The 16,065-nt window shown below is 39.6% G+C and overlaps 1 protein-coding gene across 4 annotated transcripts in view; it reads right to left on the bottom strand.

The window, feature by feature from the left end:
• Positions 1-16,065, bottom strand: part of LOC145991266 (solute carrier organic anion transporter family member 74D-like) — a 315,986-nt gene that overhangs the window by 258,899 nt on the left and 41,022 nt on the right. Inside the window, exon 1 of one of the 4 annotated variants that reach the window (XM_083127234.1) lies at positions 12,154-12,224. The exons of the other annotated variants lie outside the window; for them this stretch is intronic. The gene's annotated coding sequence lies outside the window, so the exon portion shown is untranslated. Of the gene's footprint in view, positions 1-12,153; positions 12,225-16,065 lie in introns of those variants that run through there. 4 annotated transcript variants of the gene reach the window in all.

Raw genomic sequence — 16,065 nt, 5'->3', positions numbered from 1 at the left:
GTACAGTGAACAAAAATTTACATACTGTTTTTGATCTTCGAATCACAATTACAGTGATGTCTTATTTAATTTTTAAAGTAAAATTTGCATAAACTGGAAATTTCAATAATAAATACTAAAAGTATGAGTTTATTCCCTACTCTCGAAGAACATATGGAAGATACATCATCGTGGCATTGAAAAGGGTTGAAGGAAGACATTTTGAGTATTTGATGTAGGTTAGTTAAGTGGCATATTATTTAAGTGCAAACATCAACTATCTTGTCCGTATAGCTTTACGTACGTAAAATAATAATAATAAAACCTGTTTACATTTATGTTCTTTTTGTCAACTGACTTATGGGCATCTTCAGTGGTGGCGATTGGAAAACTGGTGGGGGGCAAGGACAGTTTATTTTTCCTTGGTATATATTAGGTTTAGCCAAGTGTGTGGGCAATAGTGGCCGCCTCTGGGCATCTTGTATAGTATTTAATAGAGGTAATAAGTTAGTTACAACTTCTTATATGCAAATTTTATTATGAATTGCATTTAATATATCCTTAAAATTCCTTTCATTGAGGATGAAAGCTTATAACCAAGTTTTTATCATCCGTTTTCTGCTTCTGTTTTCACATAGTTGTGACAAGTTGCATTCGAAGTTCAAAACTGATAAATGTTGTTACATAATGCCTTGATAATTCCTTGTCAAAGTAATTAAGTTATCCTGTGATCAAAGTTAACGCCCGAAATAAACAACTTCTTAGTTTACCAGACTAACGCTAGTTCAAGAAACATTATTATATCAAATCAAGAATGTTACAGCGTAAGTTGATACTTAGATTGTAATTTGTATAAATTTTGTAGTTAATTATATTTTTTATCTTTAATGAAAATAGTGAACTGTACTGAACCCTCCAAATACCAATGTAGCCTATGTGGTTTATATGGAGTAATACATTCAAATTTATTCCTACGTGTGAATCAAATACCGTATCACTGTTTATCCAGACTTGAGATAATTGATAACCTTGAATACATTCGCTATACTTCAACTTCGCATTAAGTTGACATTGAACTTATGTTATTGATGTAGAGACCAAACAGACGCTCTGATAACTCAAAGATTTCCCAGAAATCGAGAAATTTCATTATCGGTTCAACAAACCGAACGTCTTTAGCAGTAACATTTGATTCTGAGCATACAATGTTAAGCAGTTGTCCATTATCTACTGCTTTTACTAAACTCACACCTATTCTAACACGACGTTTACAGAGAACACCTACTGCTTATACTAAGGAGGCCAGACGAACCGTATTAGCATGGACAGTCCCCTTTTTTGAGTCTCTTGCCGATTTTCTTTAACGTAAAACGGGACGCCACAATGTCCCCTTTTTTGTGACAATGACTTAAGGGCATTGAATTACTACAACAATACGCATTCTCTACTGGCATTGTTGAGTACAAATTATTTAATGTGCCATATTCCAATTTTCTTAAAATATTGGACATTCTTCTGTGCTTACCTAGAACTAATGCCCTCACTGAACCAAGTGTTTTCGTACATGAATGGTTTGTGGACGAATTTCCAGAACGATCTTTCGGTACAAACTTTGAAAGCTATGTTGATCAATAAGGTGAAACCCTGTTACAAAAACTGTTATTTGAAGAGAAGGATGTACTGAAAAAGATCCATTAATCGGCAAAATATCAATGAGCGATTCCTAATTCTAAAGGAGAGCTCGGTTTGAGTGCAGTGCGTGCATATAACAAAATCATGTTATTTACACAGTATCTATTTAATTAGTTTTCAAACATAATAATATAGTCTTTTTTATTAAAATGTGTAGATTTTGTTGTCCAGATTTTCCTTCAGGAAAATATGAATAATATACCGTTTTGTTGTTTTTAAAATATGGTCACTTCAGCTTCTAACACTATATTTTGAGAGACCACCTCTTGGACATTATCCATTGTCTACTGCTGCTTCTACTTATGCTAACTCTACGTTTTGAGAGACTCTGGCCATAAATACTGTTACACACTATTTTGTGAATAAATTGAATATGGTTTCAGATTTTGAAATATTATTTTAGTATGTTACACTTACATATATTACACGCAAACAGCACCAATCAGTTTTCAAAATGCCCACTTTTTGCCGTCACACAGACGGCATCTATTGTAGGGATGGCCAAACGGATCCGGATCCGGATCCGAAAGTTTCGGATCTCGATCCGGATCCGAAAGTTCCGGATCTGGATCCGGATCCGAGAGTTCCGGATCCGCGGATCCGGATCCGGGTCTGAAAGTTTCGGATCTGGATCCGGATCCGGGTCTGAAAGTTTCGGATCCGGATCCAAAAATTTCGGATCCGGGTCCGAAAGTTTCGGATCTGGATCCGGATCCGAAAATCCGGATCCGGATCCGAGAGTTTCGTATCTCAATCCCATTATAATATTACAACACCTTAGTCCTACAAGAATTTTTTTCAAGTGTTGTTCCTAAAATACTTTGCTACGCATCGGCTAACACACTCGTGCACAAATGTCCGAAGTGATTTTGTAAATGCCATTGAAACGAATATGTATTCATTCGAATGTATTGGAAATGAAAACACACATAAATGTGAGACATTCCATTCCAGGATGAAACCTTTAACACATATAACAAGATAGAAATGTTATACAAAAATTATACAATTGTTCTACAGTTACAGTTTTACAAATTAAAATAAAACATTATAATATATGCAGTGTTAAATAATTACAAAGTGTAAGACTAACAAGGGAGGTTATCTAAAGGTCCCCCTCCGATTTCCATGAAACTTGGCAGGCGTATAGTGGGGCCCAAAGGAAGAAATACGTGTTTTTTTTTGTTTCAGCTAAAAAACGGTTTTAGGGGGCAAAACCCCCTCAAATGTCAAGATGAGGACAAATTGAAGTGAGGATCTGACCCCTGTGTCTTTCCGATTTCCATGCAACTTGGCAGGTGTGTGTATAAACGGGCCCAAATGAAGAAATACGTGTTTTTTTTTTGTTTCAGCTAAAAAACGGTTTTAGGGGGCAAAACCCCCTCAAATGTCAAGATAAGGACAAATTGAAGTGAGGATCGGACCCCTGTGTCCCCCTCCGATTTCCATGATACTTGGTAGGTGTGTGTATAAACGGGCCCAAATGAAGAAATACGTGTTTTTTTTTGTTTCGGCTAAAAAACGATTTTAGGGGGCAACCCCCCCCCTCAAATGTCAATATGAGGACAAATTTAAGTGGGCATTTGATTTGTGTGTCCCCCTCCGATTTCCATGAAACTTGGCAGGTGTATAGTGGGGCCCAAAGGAAGAAATACATGTTTTTTTGTTGTTTTTTTGTTTCAGCTAAAAAACGGTTTTACAGTGCGAAACCCACTGAATTGTCAAGATGAGGACAAATTGAAGTGAGGATCTGACCCCTGTGTCCCCCTCAGATTTCCATGAAACTTGGCAGGTGTGTGTATAAACGGGCCCAAATGAAGAAATACGTGTTTTTTTGTTTCGGAAAAAAATTTGTTCTAGGGGGCAACCTCCTCTCAAATATCAAGATGAGGACAAATTGAAGTGGAGATCTGACCCCTGAGTTCCCCTCCGATTTCCATGAAACGTGGCAGGTGTATAGAGGGGCCCGAAGGAAGAATTACGTGTTTTTTTGTTTGAGCTAAAAACTGTTTCAGGGGGCAAAATCCCCTCAAATGTCAAGATGAGGACAAATTGAAGTAAGGATCTGACCCCTGTGTTCCCCTCCGATTTTCATGAAACTTCGCAGGTGTATAGAGGGGCCCAAAGGAAGAAATACGTGTTTTTTTGTTTCGGCTAAAATACTGTTTTAGGGGGCAAAACCCGCCTCAAATGTCAAGATTAGGACAAATTGCCGTGGGAATCATCTGACCCCTGTGTCCCCCTCCGATTCCCATGAAATTTGACAGGTGTATAGAGAGGCCGTATGCCCCCTGTTTCTTCCTATGCCATATTTACGTGGTTTCGGGGACAGATCCCCACTTCAATTTCTCCTCATCTTGACATTTGAGGGGGGGGGGCTCTATACACCTGCCAAGTTTCATGGAAATCGGAGGGGGAGACTTAGACCTCCCTAGTAAGTAAGTGTATTAATTAATTACAAATCGCGCACGCGAGCACACACACTATATATATATATGTGTATGTATATTATATATATATATATATGTATATCCAAAAGTACCGGATCCGGATCCGAAAGTACCTGATCCGGATCTGAAAGTACCGGATCCGAAAGTTCTGGATTCTGGATCCGGATCTGAAAATTCCGGATCTGCAGATCCGGATCCGAAAAATTTTAGATCCTTAGAACCAACCGGATCCGGATTTCGGATCCGCCAGGATCCGGATCTGGCCACCCCTAATCTATTGCAGCACGCATGGTCTTGATGGAAAAGTTCGCCCCTGCTGTTATCAAGGAGCGCTTCCAACTTTCAATTATAGGGTGCCTCTTCTTGCAGACAGTCCCCTCTAGCTCTGGGCACAGTTCGTAGTCCAAGGTACTGAGATCATGGCTATCAGACGGCCAATCGAAAGTGGAAATGAAATCGAGTACACTGGTCTCCAGTCACCGTCGTGTCATCCTTGCCTTATGAGCTGGGGCAGAATATTTATTGAACATCCAGGATTCATTGTGAAACATTGTTTGGTTCAACAGTGTCACGAGAGGGTTCAGGACACTTTCCACATACACTTTCGAACGGCTTTTAAGCCCTTTTCTCAAAAATGAGGCCTGGTGGAACTCTCTTAGCTCACCCCCCACCAAACCATGACTGAGGAGGGCTGGTGGCATCTCTGATTTTTGGAAACTCTCTCACAAACTTCTCAAAAGTTTGAAGCATACACCCTTTCATTTTGGCGGCATTGGTGAACAATTTCTTAACAGTGAAGAGAATCCTGCAATGCCGATTGGCAACGTACCGCTGCAGGAGCCGTCTCGATTTCAGTTCCCGCCGCATCTTCACTTGTGGCGTCAGGAAATTGGCAGTACTCCACCGGTAAGCTCCAATTCCATGTCTTCATTAAGTACCCTGAACATTGATTGTTGTGAAATGTTCAGCTCCTGTGCCATTATCACTTGCTTCCAGATGGGATTTGGGCGGATGCGAGCCACCACTCCTTTAACAGCCGCCGCTGTTCATACGGTGTGCAGTCAACCAACTCTTGGGCGATCTTTCATGCTACCAGTATCAGTGAATCTCCGGATTGTCTCATACACAAACCTTTTGGTGATCTTCGGGATTTTTAGGGGCTAGAAAATCTCAGTGAGTGACTTCCCAACCATGCAATTACAGCTACTCTGTTTTCATATTCGCCCCACTCCATGCTACACACAATGGTCAGGAGTGAACTTCAGCACAAGCTTGGTTCATGAGCCTGACTACCGGATGTACAGTCCAAGCCGAAAGTTTGTAACAGTATTTATGGCCATACTAGGCATTATCTTGTCGTTAGGTAAAGAATTTCATTTTGCTGGCGCTGGGGATCGAATCTCCGACGGATCTTGCGATTCTATACTACTTTTATTATCTTCTTCTTGCAGGTCTGAGTAACCAAAGCTCGTTCTGAGACTAAGAAAAATATTATTCCATCAGCGATATGGTCTTCCTAAATTTCTCCTTCCTTTTGGCCTGTAATTTAGTAATTTTCGAGGCAAACTGGTACCTGGCATCCTCAGAACACGTTGATTCCACTTTGATATTTCCAAATTTCTTCCAGCATTGCTTCGAACTTCAATTTATTTTGGATTTCTTCACTTTTATTCTCCATGTAACTTATTATTTTTATTTTCTGAGGAGGGAGGAGGGCATATTTGCTTGCATCCTGTACTGGGATCACAAACACGAAACCTTCAGGAGAATGGGAACCGTTTCGGATGATGTTTTCGCAACCGTCCTAGGTAATATGATGTTACTTAATGTACAAAAATTTGTTTTTCTCAAAAATATTTTCCAATATGTATTGCCAAGCTCGAGAAAAGCTGAAGCAACATGGAGTCATCCCCTTCGAGATAGACAAGATTGATTGATTTGGTTCATTTTCCTTCCCTTTTCTCACACTTTTCGCTAATCGCGAAGATGAGGATGATTACTGATATGATGGAATTGATAGGACATTCACAAAGAACACCCATGCCCAGACCAGGATTCAAATCCGGGACCCCTGGCGTTGGCAAGTCGACGCGAGACTCACGACAAATCTGATTCGCGAGACTATGAAAAGTCTCGTCTCCCAGTACCGTCGATAGTTCAATGTACTTATTGGACACCGGCAATGTCCATGTATTCAGGAAAATCTAACACGATCAGCAAAGCGATCCACAGTTAAAAATTACTCTAGTATAGTTTTGTTTTCCTGAACAGCTGTTCGGTTTTAAAAAAACTACCAAAAAACTTCACCAGTATATACTTAAGGTAGCCTTTCAAAATCTAAATCTCTTGAAGATGACAGTGCCATGCACAAGACGTAGAGTTATAATGCTTCATTGTATCGGCGTTTCTAAAACAACAAAAGCAACTTAGGTGGTACAATATATCTAGGGTGTTTAGAGGAGGTACAAACTACAATTTTCTGTTGCTTTAAAGTGTGTAAAGATTGTGAATAATGATGATCCAACATGTACAGCATGTCTGTAATGTTTGCTATTAAAAGAAAAAACATAAAAGAAAACTATCAGCTGTAAAAGTGCTTTTTCCCAGCCATGGACGTCGCCAGAAATTTTTGCAGGGAGGTCGGGCAAATTATAAAAGTTGAATAGTAAAAAAAGATATTAAGTATTATTACCACGGTTCTAAATGTTATTGTACAATAATAAATATTATAAACTAACACAAATAAATTTTATTTGAAATAATAATAATTATTATTATTGTATAAATGGGGAGACTCGATCCACCAAACGAGTGAATACCAGCACAACTATTTTACATTATTTATTTTGCATTTTATGCAGTTAGCATCTGAAATGCATTTTGATAGGCCTATTAACTTTTGCACATCTCGTTTAAGAAAAGGCTTTAAATGTTAGGGATTTTTTTTTCATAAAAATCCCCGTCTCGCTTTTACCATAATATTCGCCTTGAGAAATCCCCGGATACATCGCCAGAAGCTACGAGTTTAACCGTAAGGAAAACCATGTGTGTGGTAATCGCCAATCATGACCTACTTTACTGCTCCTGCAGAGGCGTATTAGAGTAAATAATAACAATAAAGACGGTTAACACTGAAGACGACAGTCGACAAACACAGATGTATACTTTTGTTTGCTAATACAATAACTCGGGGCGCCAACTTGTCAAATTCTGTTTGCACTATATCTCCGTGACCTACAAAACAAGATACAGATAACGCTTTTTAGGGTTCGATAATACAATCGTAACAAGTTTATTATCTCAGATAACAAGTGCTGTAATCCCAAAATTTTTAGACGCTACGCTAAGTTTCGTGAAACGTTGAGTGGAGATGATGTTTCCATTAAATGTATGCGATTAAATCATTTAACATCTACAAAATATGCCACTTGTTAGAATACAGTATTTATGATTATGATCATGGTGTCAAAATTGGCATAAATAGATATACAACAATAAACAAAACATTTTTGAAATAAATATGAATCGCGTATTTTAATGACTGTATTTGAAGGCTACAGCAGCATTTTATGGTTTTACAGTACAATATGTTACTGTACTTTAGTTTCTTGTTCATATTGATTTTGTCAATTGTCAGTTGATGTCCTCTTAATAGCTCGAACAATACTTCTAATAAAATTAAAACTTAAACCATCGAAAACATAAACTAAAGAGTATTTGAATACAAAATCCTTCCAAAACTATTTGAACCTAAAAGTGATGAGAAAACAGGTGAGTGGAAAAGGTTACATAATTTAGAATTGCATAATTTGCATTCATGTCCAGATATTATAAGAATAATTAAATCTAGAAGACTTAGGTGGCCAGGCCATGTGGCACGAATGGGAGAGGAAAGAAGAGTTTGCAGGATTCTTGTTGTGAAATCTGATGGTTAAGAGACCAGTAGAAAGGCCAAGATAGACCTAAAGGAAATCGGTAAGGATGGAAAAGAATGGATTGATCTTGACCAGGATAGGGACAGATGAAAGGCTTGTGTTGCTGCAGCCATAAACCTTCGGGTTTAAGAAGGCTACAGAGTTAGTTAACATGGAAAAACATTATGTTCCCGATCATGTGAAATCAGATGTATTTGACCGTAAGAAGCTGTCTTCAGTGATGGCCAAATTACATTTTTAAAAAAACGAAAGTAGAAAGTATACGCATTGTTGCAAAAGGTATACACTAACGAGTAAGGTTAACCAGAGGGTATAACGCCGTATACCCTCGTCTACAGCCCTGCAGATATCCATAATTACCTTACATCTACTCCTTGAGCACAACTCACTTTTCGGTAAGTCACGTACACTGGCCGAATCACTGTAAAATACGATTCATGAATTTGCTACAATTTCTTACTTTGTGTAGTGATTTCCGCCCTGTCAAGGCCATTGTAGATTAATCAGGATATTGGTGTCTTCTTATCATATTTGCTCACTTTCTAAACAGTGGGTGTGCTCAGCAGACTGTAAATAGAGCCGCTTATCTTTACCACAGATCCTGTATTCACAGACATCTATCGCAGTTTATCTAACTTCTTGTTGGCTTAAAATTTTCGCCTTGAAGGAACGTTACCACCAAATGCAATTATGTTTTATCTTTTTACAGACAAGCAGAGCACGCATATTTTTTTCTTTTATTACAAAACCAATGCTTACAGTAGCCACTAAGTCAGCGAGTCTAACGAACGTTGGAAAGAAGGAAAATGATTGGTGCTATGTTGAGCTGACGTCCCAACTTCTTGAGAATCAGGAAGAGATAGTGCAGTCATATTAGACGGATATTCTAGATATAAAGGAACTAATTTAACAAGCTGAAATTTGGTACATAACTTCTTTATAACAGTAATATCAAAAGTCACAGGCGATCACCTTGCAGCTAAGTCCGCCATGTTGAAAAATGGAAAACAAATTAAAGTATTCATGAAATAACCGCGTTTATTGACATTTTTTTGGACTTAGACATGTATATCTTTCCTAGTAACAGCAATAACAACATGTTAAATGTTTCATTGATTATTATTCACACGGCCAGGCCGCCATATTGGAAGAATTCTGGATAACTTCAATACTCCCTCTGTCCCATAATTATAGTCCGGTATGCCAAAATGGTAACTTTTTATTTATGTTCTTTTGGATACTTGATCGGCCAATTTGTACTGATCCTTGAGTAATAACGTTACATGACTCATTCCCGTGTTTCATTTTCTCCTTCTGTATACACCAGCGTCACAGTTAGAATATCGGACACGTATTTTGTGACGACAAACAAAAGTGTACCGGACAATAATTATGGGACAGAGGGAGTATTTCACATGAGAATGGAAGTAACTCATACAGAATGAAATTTGGCAAATGTATTTTTTATTCAAATTACAACATAATATAACACCCAATCGATTGGTGTTACACTTAAACCGCCATATCGGAACATGGCGAACGATATAATCGATATAATGTTACATGCTACAATTTTAGATATTTCGACGAGGTGGTTGAAACCCTAAGTCCACTGTCGGCATGCCCTTCTGTTCAACCAACGGCAAAATGTCCATGCTTATTTTAATTATTTTTTATTATGCTACATCCAGTGTTGTTTTAAGGAATGAAATTCTGTTGATGCAAATCATTTGCTTTCTGCTAATTGACGCTTTTATTTCATAATCATCATCATCACATTGTGGAACAAAAACTGAATGAAAATGGTGATAGATGCCGTTACTCTTGCCGTTGGGTGTACATGCATATGTCTGTATCTGCTATAACCGCTGCACCACGTGGGACCACACGGTAAGAACTGTTGTGTGCTACATTATCGGAATCTCAGTTTGACAAATGAAGAGTTCCGTGTGCCGCGAGCTAAAAATAAAGCTGGGCGAACGACCTACATAGCTCTGAAAACTTTAGCAACTCATGTCCGTTGTTAAAGTGTGATAAAACTTTCATTGTGAGCGTTTTCTGAATCCATAATGATCAGAGATAGATATGCTATGTCGTTGATGAAAAAAGGTAGATTGGAGGCCCTAACTCATGTACAAGATAGTCTGAAACTGGATCACTACACCCACACAAGCGTTCTCCAGAGCAACAGAGTCGTAGCTATGGCAACGAAAGGACGCCATCGGGAAGCCGAAACTCGGAAGCGTGCAGAGAGATCGATATATTGCCGTACGTCGTCGCAAATACTTCCTGGGGGAGCCTTGGAGTTTATTGTTGAAACTTCAAATTCAAAACTCTAAGCTGTGGCGGAGACAGGAATTTCCCTCTTATTTTTGCCTTATTTTATTTCGTTTTTTGTGCCACTTTTGGCTAATTTGAGAAGATGGGGATGAGTGATGATCCGATGAAATTGATGAATGGACACTCACAAATATCCATGCCTAGGCCGGGAATCGAACCCGGGATCTCTGGCGTCGTAGCGCGATGTGCTAACCACTCCGCCACAGGCATGGCCTTCCCTCTTATTGATTTTAGTTCATTTGTCATATTTTTCCCACTTTTGGCTAATCGTGACGATAGTGATGATATAATGAAATGGATGAAGGAAGAATCACACATACACTTCTACGTTGTAGCGATTCCATTGAAAGTAAATGAGGTTACAACCCAGAAATGTCCGTGACTGTACATGCCAACCCCCACAGAGGATTTATACTGGCTGTGAATCCAGACGCCAGAGCCTCGTTAGTCTGCAACATTGCAGTTAGAGGGGTGTATTACACACCCAATCCCCCCCCCTTTAAAAAGTCGAGCCCTGGCAGGTTTTTCGTTGGGTAACGCGTGGACAGCAGTTCGAGTCCCACCGCCGCAGTTATCTGGATTTCGAGACAGTAGCTCCCCAATTGCCCTCGCGATACTGGGTCAACACCGAAATTTCTGTGATTCCAGTGAAATGTCGCTAGATGGCACTGGCAAAATGTGTAAAAGAAACTAAAGTTTTCGTAACTCAAATAATGGTATGTTTGATTATAAATATAATGAAAAATTGTGTTTTAACACCCTTCGAAAGATGTGTGAACATAAGCTGCAAGGAAGAGAAGAAAATTTAATGCAGTGAATAAAAGTTAATCTCCCATGACCAACCCTTCTGATTCATTACTATATAATCAGGAGCTATGTGTGGTTAGATACTGACACACTTCGGGAATCGAGCCCGGGACCGCTCTCGCCAAAGGCGGGAGCTCTAACCATTTGGCTAAGCAGAAGCCCAAAATACGTATTACAACTAGGGCTGAGCCGATGTATCGGTATCGGAAAGTATCGGTTGGATTCTATTTACCGATACTGGCCGATACATTTGCAGCATTTTTATCGTTCGCGGATCTGCAAAAATCCCGCGCGACACTTTCACGGAGTCTAATTATCCTGGAAGTTATGCAAAATTCGAAATTTCCTTTGAAATTGTACCAACATTGCGGGTAAAAAAATATTTTTCGATTACCTAACAGTTATTCTTATATTCTTGTGTATTTTTTGAAAACTTTAAAGCAAAACTCATGAAAATTAATGCTTATAATAGGATCGCAATACTCCCCACTAATATTTATCAATACAGCAAAACCTCGTTAATCCGAACAGGCAAAAGGGGGCCTATGCCCTTTAAATCCACCATAATAAACGTGTTTTGTTGCTATAAACGGAGTTTTAATGCTCTTTCTACTGTTCTTTTAGGTTATTTCAGTTAATCCGGACTTTCGTAAAAACGGTCACCTTATCCCCCCATTAGTCCGGATTAACGAGGTTTTACTGTACCTTGAAGAACTTTTTAATTGTTACATGTTTCAAGTATCGGTATCGGTGGGAATCGATTCAGCCCCAAATTACAAAAACAAAAAGGTTATAATTCAATAAACATGTGGCTTACAAGCGCTGTTTAGAGGTGCTTTGGTGTTTGTGCGCGAGCGAATGCGACCTGGAAAAAAACAAAAGATAAACGCACACCAATTGTTGCTTACCTAATCGATACGAGAACGAAGAAAACCTGAAAGCTTACTTACATAGTCAATCATGGCGAAACAATCCACGTGGCCTTATTTTCATAGATAAAAGCTTAACGTTACAAGTTCCTCCCGACTCTCAACACTCTTCCCTTCCTTGTTATTTTTTTCGACTTTCACTTGCTTTTCGGTGCCCTTCACTAAAGCGTTATCACTTGGTTTGTTTTCTCGTAACGCTGACACTGGCGCCAAGCTCACTAACCCAGTAAACCATTTCTGCCCCACTTTCGCCTTCGCTCTAAGTGAACGCGCACACACACACACACACACGAACTTAAGGAAACCGTGTGTGGGGGGGAGACGATATTAACACATGTGTTACTCCAGATATCTTGCGTCGATGTCTGTCGGTGTTGTGCGAGGGCGGGCAGGAGGTTCTTTGGAAGTAGATTGGCGCGCGCGACTGAGCACAGGGAGAATGGGACTAGCGAATCAAGCGTGGCTTCACTCCACTGACCTCAATGAACCCATATTACGTTAACGAATCCTAGCATACATCAGTTCTACGAACTTAGAATGTCTCGAACAGCCGTTGGCGAACTTGTCCACTAGTGCTAAACGTGCAGTCCGTAAGAGGCAATTTTCAGTGCCACATCTTCTAAACTTTAAGAGATAACAAAAAAGGTCCTTTGCAAATTTCTCGTACGATTATAATGAAAGGAATTATAGGCAAAATAGAGGTCCCGCGCCAGATAAAAATAATTGCATGTGTATAGCCTCCCCGATGGCGTAGCATTAACGTCGTCGCCTTGTAATCAAGGGTTCCCGGGTTCGATACCCGGTGGAGGCACAAGTGGTTCGGATCCTGATTAGCCTTACTGTGCATAAAGTGGAATGCAAATAAATTGCTCATTAATAGTAATTATGTATAACCGGGTGAGGCACCTAAAAGTACCACAGTGAATAGTTCTGAAACGCAAAGGTTTACGGCAGTTCTGACGTCACCGATGAAAATGTGGTCAAGGGGCCCAGTGGAAAGAGCATGTCTGGTCTCTAGTCGCCATCTTGAAGTCCGCCATCTTGAATTCAATTCAACTAGGGAGAGACGTTCGCATGCCATTGCACGCGATTTTAATCGGATACTCCCTCTCTCTGTTTTTGTCTTCTCCTCAATTTGTATCTCTCCCTTTTATATTTATTTCCAGACACTGCTGCATTTAGATACTAGAGGATCTCAAATTTGAATGAACTGATTTTCGATATTAGTTTTCAAATTATTGAAACAGAAAAATAACAGGGAGAAATAATTATATGGAAAGAGAGAGATAACAAAAAATAAATAAGGATAGACATACAAAGGGAGGGAGGAATGGAAAACGTATTTAGAACGAAGGGGGGAAAAACTGGATTAAAATCTCATCCAATGGCATGCGAACGTCTCTCCCTAGACGTAACTTTGATCTCGATGCGTTACTGACGCGCTAAACAAATTTTAAGGCATTTTTATAACACCTCGAAAAGAAGCAAATTGGTACAAGAATTCAGTCATAACTTTTTACTGGTTGAAGATGCATCGAAAAAACCTTCACAATTGCATTTCTCGTGAAATTCTAGCCTGATTTGATATATCATATCACCCCCTTCCCATTTAAAATTCTGAAATTGAATTCAAGATGGCGGACTTCAAGATGGCGACTAGAGACCAGACATGCTCTTTCCACTGGGCCCCTTGACCACATTTTCATCGGTGACGTCAGAACTGCCGTAAACCTTTGCGTTTCAGAACTATTCGCTGTGGTACTTTTAGGTGCCTCACCCGGTATATTGTGATTATATAACACACCTGTACTTCAGACTAAGCTACACATTTGTCTTCTTTTTTGAGGTCTCTGAAAAATATTGCATGCCTCAGGCCCCACACATACTTAGAGCCAGGCCTGAGAATGTGTGTCGTAGCGACCATGTTGGATTCACACAGGCAATATGCCACAAATTCATGAAAACTGCTACACCACATTAGTGTACTAATTGGTTCAACACGTTGATATGAAACAAACTCAAAGAAGCGCTCATTCGGGGACTTGAACCCACAACCTACTGTGACGAAACTGTCAGAGAGTTCAACCACCGAGCCGGCATACACGATACGGTATGAATACATTTAACCGAAGCGTCAAATGTTTTCCCTTGGACATGCAAGCGTGCAGGTCAGCTGTTGCAGGAAATGATCACACAGATGCAAGTAGCGGCAAACTATGGGAGAATCGATATCACACCGAGCAAGTAGCACCTTGACTGGAGCCAGTGTTGCCATACTGTATCAATAAAAAAAGAGCTAAGTGGAGCCAGAACTCACGTGCAATCAAACTGCACATTGGACGCTGGATATGATTTGATTCGGATTTTGTTATTTAGCTTTTCCGCCACTTATGCTAATCGGAACAATGAGGATGAGGGATGATGAGATTGATGAAGGAACACTCACAAAGAACACCCATGTTCAGGCCGAAACTCCTGCGCTAATCAATATTGGGCGCTGAAGCAACACTTTGCTACATGTACAGAGTCAAGGACACTTTTGGGTTGTATCGATGCCGTTGAAAGGAAATGGGATTATTACAACCCACAAGTTTCCGTGACTGTACAATGTCTGGAGCCTCCAAAACGACTTACAAACTATTCCACGTAAAATTGAATAATAAAAATATACTTGTTAAGCATTCAGCATTCAGATTCATTGTTACTCCAACTTCTCTTAGCCTATTTTTCAAGTCATTCATTTCTCCGATTCTCGAATACTGCTCTCCAGTCTGGGTCATGGCTTCCAATACAAATCTTTCTAGCATGGATTCCGTCCTCAGCTTCTTTACCGCCATTGTTCGTCATAGAATTCCTTCCCTGCGGCATCTTCAGAAACCTGACATCCTGACTACTTTGAACATGCAATTACTGCAGACCGGACGCGATATGGCCGATATGAAATGTTTCTATAAAATCATCAATGGAAAATTAAGATCTGAATTTCTGCTTACAGAATTCAACTTCAGAGTTCCCTCTCGATCGACCCGAAACACTGAATTGTTCCACAACTCTAGAGTCCAGCGCAGATAATTCTGCCGTGCAATGCGCGACAGAACTAAAGAAGCAGTGTTGCTAATGGAGCAGATAGAAAAATCGCTGCGGTGCGCCGATGCACAGCTGTTACGTACAACAATAAAATTAGAGAATTCAGGTCTATCTAACGTTGAGTTTTAAACGTCATGCATTATACCAGAACTAGGATTAATATGTACTAACAAGTGACTATGTATGTAGCTACATACATATGGACTAAAAATTCGCAAAATATGAACTAACACATAAGTAAAATTACCAAAAATGCTGCAAAGAAGACTTCTTCATACGATTCCTTATTTGAGTGATTTCAAACAAAATAAAAAAATATATATATTATTTTTCATTGCATTAATGCACTGGTGGCGTTCTAACTTTTCACTCCCAAAACCCGTATACACTGGTATGGAACTGCAACGGCAGATAATAACATGCCAACGTGTTAAACCGCTACAATTGCACCATAACACTCCTCCTGAAGCAGTATTATTATTTCCTCTCTGAGATCGGCGACAGTCGGTTGCCTTTGTTGTACATTTACAAAGGATGCCGGCTTCCACAACAATAACAAGTACATATACTGCCACTAGACGATAAGCTGTGCGGCTTTTTCTTTTATGAACCAGGGCCGGCGCTAGTCATTTTGCCTCCCTGGGAGGTGGCGGCAGATGCCGCTCTATTTCGACCCCCCCGGTCATTACGCAGCAACGGAAAATTGAAAATCAATATATTCCTAACTAAAACATCAAAATATAAAATAAATAATGAGACTTCTTATGCTATTTCAATACTATTCAGCGCAAAAGAATATCTCGCTCGATCACAGTTTTCAATAGGCTTATTTTTTTCTTCTCTTCA

Source organism: Lepisma saccharinum, chromosome 8 (assembly GCF_977018435.1).
Source record: "Lepisma saccharinum chromosome 8, izLepSacc3.1, whole genome shotgun sequence".
NCBI classification, from domain to species: Eukaryota; Metazoa; Arthropoda; class Insecta; order Zygentoma; family Lepismatidae; genus Lepisma; species Lepisma saccharinum.
The sequence above is the reverse complement of the archived record's forward strand: the minus strand, read 5'-3'. Positions and strand labels throughout refer to the sequence as shown.